This window comes from Grammomys surdaster, unplaced genomic scaffold (assembly GCF_004785775.1).
Source record: "Grammomys surdaster isolate TR1022 unplaced genomic scaffold, NIH_TR_1.0 126660, whole genome shotgun sequence".
In the NCBI taxonomy this organism is placed as follows: Eukaryota; Metazoa; Chordata; class Mammalia; order Rodentia; family Muridae; genus Grammomys; species Grammomys surdaster.
Genome location: NW_021621449.1, coordinates 3207050 through 3212957, shown reverse-complemented (window position 1 = coordinate 3212957; position 5908 = coordinate 3207050). Strand labels below are relative to the sequence as shown.

The following is a 5908-nucleotide window of genomic DNA, read 5'->3' as shown; positions in this document are numbered from 1 at the left end:
GATTTAACAGACATATTCAGAAAATTTCACCCTAAAACAAAAGAATACACCTTCTTCTCAGCACCTCATGGTACCTTCCCCAAAACTGACCAGATAATTGATCAGAAAACAAGCCTCAACCTCTACAAGAAGACTAAAATAATCTCATGCTTCCTATCAGATCACCACGGACTAAGGCTAGACTTCAATAACAACAAAAACAACAGAAAACCCATATACTTGTGGAAACTGAACAACTCTCAATGATAACTTTGTCAGGGAAGAAATAAAGAAAGAAATTAAACACTTCCTGGAATACAATGAAAATGATAACACGCCATACCCAAATTTATGGGACAAAATGAAAGCAATGCTAAGAGGGAAATTCATAGCACTAAATGCCCTCATAAAAAAAATTGGGAAAAAGCTCTCCTTTTCCAGCTGGAACCATGGAGGCTGTTCCAGAGAAGAAAAAGAAGGTTGCTAGTGTTCCAGAAACCCTTAAGAAAAAGGTTCCTGCCGTGCCAAAAACTCTTAAGAAAAAAGTTCCGCCTATGCCAGAAACCCTTAAGAAAAAGCGAAGGAATTTCGCAAAGTTGAAGGTGAAGCATCTGAGGAAGACGTTTGCCCTGAAGATACTCCAAAAGGCAAGGAGGAAGCTCATCTATGAGAAGGCAAAGCACTATCAAAAGGAGTACAGGCAGATGTACCGGACTGAGATTAGGATGGCCAGGATGGCAAGGAAAGCTGGGAACTTCTATGTGCCTGCAGAACCAAAATTGGCGTTTGTCATCAGAATCCGAGGCATCAATGGAGTAAGCCCAAAAGTACTGCAGCTTCTTTGCCTTCAACAGATCTTCAATGACACCTTTGTTAAGCTCAACAAGGCTTCCATTAACACGCTGAGGATTGTGGAACTGTACATTGCATGGGGGTACCCCAACCTGAAGTCAGTAAATGAGCTCATCTACAAGCGAGGCTATGGCAAAATCAATAAGAAGCGGATTGCCTTGCCGGATAATTCCTTGATTGCTCGGTCTCTTGGTAAATTTGGCATCATCTGCATGGAGGATCTAATTCATGAGATCTATACAGTTGGGAAACGCTTCAAGGAAGCAAAATAACTTCCTGTGGCCCTTCAAATTATCTTCTCCCCGAGGTGGAATGAAGAGGAAGACAACTCACTTTGTAGAAGGTGGAGACGCTGGCAACAGGGAAGACCAGATCAACAGGCTTATTAGACGGATGAACTAAGGTGTTGCCTGTGGTATTTTTGTAATCTGGTCAGTTAATAAACAGTCACAGCTTGGCAAAAAAAAAAGAAAGAAAGAAAGAAAAGAAAAGAAATTGGAGAGATCTTACACTTAACAGCAAAACTGAAAACGCTAGAACAAAAAGAAGCAAACACATTCAAGAGCAGTAGAAGGCAGGAAATAGTCAAACTCAGAGCCAAAATCAACCAAATAGAAACAAAGAGAACAATACAAAGAATCAACAAAACCAAAAGCTGGCTCTTTGAGAAAATCAACAAGATAGACAAACCCTTAGCCAAACTAACTAAAGGGCACAGAGACAGTATCCAAATTAACAAAATTATAAATGGGGCTGGAGAGATGGCTCAGCAGTTAAGAGCACTGACTGCTCTTCCAGAGGTCCTGAGTTCAAATCCCAGCAACCACATGTGGCTCACAACCATCTGTGATGAGATCTGATGCCCTCTTCTGATATGTCTGAAGACAGCTACAGTGTAGTCATATACATAAAATAAATAAGTAAATCTTTAAAAAAAAAAAAGAAGGAGAAGAAAGAAAACAAAATCATAAATGAAAAGGGAGATATGACAACAGAAACTGAGGAAATTCAAAAAAAAAATCAGATCCTACTACAAAAGCTTATACTCAACAAAACTGGAAAATCTAGATGAAGTGAATGATTTTTTTAGACAGATACAATGTACCAAAGTTAAATCAAGAGAGGTAAACTACCTAAACAGGCCTGTATCTCCTAAGGAAATAGAAGTCATTAAAAACCTCCCAAACCAAAAAAAAAGCCCAGGGCCAGATGGCTTTAGTGTAGAATTCTACCAGACCTTCAAAGAAGAGCTAATACCAACATTTCTCAAACTATTCCACAAAATGGAAGGAACACTACCTCATTCTATGAAGCCAAAATTACTCTGATACATAAACCACACAAAGAAAGACCCAACAAAGAACGAGAACTTCAGACCAACTTCACTTATGAATATTGATGCAAAATACCCAAAAAAATTCTCACAAACCAAATCCAAGAACATATCAAAACAATCATTCACCATGATCAACTAGGTTTCATCCTAGGGATGCAAGGTTGGTTCAATATATGAAAATCCATTAATATAATCTACTACATAAAACAAATTCAAAGAAAAAATCATATGATCATCTCATTAGATGCTGAAAAAACGTTTGACAAAATACAACACACCTTCATGTTAAAAAGTATTGGAGAGATCAGAAGTTCAAGGCCCATAACTAAACATAATAAAAGCAATATACAGCAAACCAACAGCCAATATCAAATTAAATGGAGAGATAGTTAACCCACTAAACCAAGGAAAAGACAAGGGCACCCATTCTCCCCATATCTATTCAACATAGTACTCCAAGTTCTAGCTAGAGGAATAAGACAACAAAGGAGATCAAGGAGATGTATACTGGCAAAGAAGACGTCAAGGTATCACTATTTGTAGATGATAGTGTAAAAAGGGGGGGGGGGTAATGTAGGAATTTCAGGTCTCACTTTAAACTTAAAATTGAAAGAATCCCACTGTCCCAAGACACATTCAGGGAGGAGCATGTTCCTTAGTCAGAGGACACCTGCTGGATCAACATTCAGAGGAGGGAAAGGCTGGTTAACATTCCTCAGACCACAGGGAAGGGAACCCACCTGTGGGTGGGGAAGGCCCAGAACATGCAGACACATTCCAGGGGAAGGGCCCAAGATGAGAGGTAATCAGGAAGCTGGGCTCTTAACATAATAAATTTGGACAAACAGAAGCCACTTAGCTAGTACTCATTGTAATAAAGATAATGTGCAAATCTGAGTCACCTAGAGACCAGGCCTGGGAACGGTTGTTGAGGTCAGCCTTTGTGTTATTGTTTAAGAGATGAAACTGCCCTCTGTAAAAAACTGAACTCTGTATAAAAACTGCTCTCAGCCTTGGTTCGGGGTTCCTCTTCCCTGAGTGTGAGGTAACCCCAGTGCACCGGTTATCAATAAACCTCATGTTATTGCATCAAATCCACTGTTTATGAGTGCTTCTGGGGAAGCGCGTCTCCTGGTTTGGATCTTAGAGTCCAACAATAGTATACATAAGTGACCCCAAAAAATCTACCAGAGAACTCCTACAGCTGATAAACAACTTCAGCAAAGTGGCTGGATATAAAATTAACTCAAACAGATCAGTAGCCTTCCTTTATACAAATGATAAACAGGCTGAGAAAGAAAATACAGAAATAACACCCTTCACAATGGTCACAAATAATATAAAATATCTTAGAGTAGCTTTATCCAAACAAAGAAAGATCTGTATTGTTGGACCATGAAAGGCAGCCTGGTTTATGGTCGACCACAGGCTAGAAACCACTGGAGATCCCAGGTAATCCTAAGGGCCCCAGGTGGGACACAGGTGATCCTAAGGGAAGGCAAACATTTTGCCACACCCCCAGACTCTAGGCTCCTGACAAGAGGCCACAGTCCTCTATAGATTTGTGTCTTTCAGTCACATAAGGGCAACGACCCTACTAGCCCCTCTACAGATAGAGGGTGTGACTACAGGCCACAGAGCTTCAAGACAGATCTCCATATTAATGAGGTACCTAAAGGCCAGAAGGGCTTAGCCAATTAAGTTTTCCTCCCAGACTCTTCCCCCTGCAAACCTCAGGCCCACCCTGAGAAACTAGGGTAGTGTTTTTACTCATCTACTCTTCTCCATGACAATAAAAGCCTTAAAACCATGGACTGTTTCTCTTTCATTGGGATCTAATGTGGGGAGCCATGGAGAAGGTCTTCACCTTCAGAGCTGCCATCTAATCTCCCGCAGAAGACTTCTCTGCATCTCTAGTCATGGTGACCACCAACCCAACCAAGCTGACCTCTGGGACAAGCCAAGGACTATCTCTGTGGAATCCAGCCAGAGTGCTCTTCTCCTCTACCCTTTGGCCACTGCACAATCCAGCCCGTGATCCCCACTTTGTTCTCAGCTCTTCCGTGGCTTCTGGCGACATCTGGGTGCACAAGAGGCTGTGAACCAGTCAGTCCACAGCCACCTTTTGGGCCTTTTAGCCAGCTCCAGCTGTCCCAAGGACCTCAGACTACGCTTTCTACCCCCAGAACGGGGTCCCATGGCTTCCCATAGCCCTATGCCCACCCAGTACTCGTGGGATGAGTGCAGTCAAACTTCCCATGCCTCTGCTTCCCCCAAGCAGCCCTAACTCAGTGGAAGAACAGATGTGGGACCCACATTTTCCCAACATTGCATGACAAGAACTTCAAGTTTCTCAAGAAAGAAATCAAAGAAGACCTCAGAATATGGAAAGATCTCCCATGCTCATGGATTAGTAAGATTGACATAATGGAAATGGCCATCCTACTAAAAGCAATCTACAGATTCAACATAATTCTCATCAAAATTCCAACATAATTCATCACAGACATGAAAAGAGCAATTCTCAATTTCATATGGAAAAACAAAAAAAAACCAGGATAGTAAAAGTAATTCTTAACAATAAAAGAACCTCTGGGGAAATCACCATCCCTGACCTCAAGCTGTACTACAATACAATAGTGATAAAAACTACATAGTATTGGTACAGAGACAAACAGGTTGAACAACATAATAGAATTGAAGTCCCAGAAATAAAATCACACAGTTATGGATACTTGATCTTTGATAAAGAAGCCAAAAGTCAAGAGAAAGACAAACAAAAAGTTAGAGGAAAACAAATAAATGTCCTAAAGAAAGACATGAAAGCTAAGAAAAAAAGAAACAGTTAAAGAAAATGAATAAAACCATTCAAGACCTGAGAAAGGTATTAGAAACAATAAAGAAAACACAAATTTTGGAAATGGAAAATCAAGATAAAAAAACAGGAACAGACACAACCATCACCAACAGAATACAAGAAATGGAAGAGAGACTCACAGGTGTTAAAGCTACAACAGAAGAAATTTTCAAAATGTTAAATCTGAAAAAATTACTGACACAAAACATTCAGGAAATCTGGAAAACTATGAAAATACCAAACCTAAGAATAATAGAAATAGAACAAGGAGAAAAATTCCAGAAAATATCTTCAACAAAATCATACCAAAAAAATTCCTAACCAAAAATGGATAAAGAACACAAAATAGATTGGACCAGAAAAGAAAGTCCCCTTGCCACAAAATAATCAAACATTTAACACATGGTTGGGGGCAGGGGGAATAGTAAAAGCTGCAAGTGAAAAAGGCCATGTAACATATAAAGGCAGAACTATTAGAATTACAGATGACTTCCTGATGAAGACTCTAAAAGCCAGAAGGGCCTGGACAAATGTTCTGCAGACTCTAAAAGATCACAGAGTCAGCCTGACTCATAGCAAAACTTTCAAACATCATAGATGGAGAAAACAAGATATCCCATGATAAAGTCAAATTTAAACAATATCTATGCAAAAATTTAGCCCTACAGAAGGTGTTAGAAGAAAATTTTATTTATTATTAATTTTTATTTATTTATTTTTATTATGTATTATTTATTTCTCTATCTATTATTTATTTCCTGTGCTTTCTTAGCACAGGGAATAAATAAACCCATACCAGCAAAACCAAAAGAACATAAGCATTCTCATTCTCTCTCTCTCTCTCTCTCTCTCTCTCTCTCTCTCTCTCTCTCTCTCTCTCTCTC

The 5908-nt window shown here is 39.6% G+C and overlaps 1 pseudogene; it reads left to right on the top strand.

The window, feature by feature from the left end:
- The first annotated feature begins 428 nt into the window (after window positions 1-428).
- Window positions 429-1308, top strand: LOC114615372 (annotated as a pseudogene).
- The last annotated feature ends 4600 nt before the right edge of the window (window positions 1309-5908 follow it).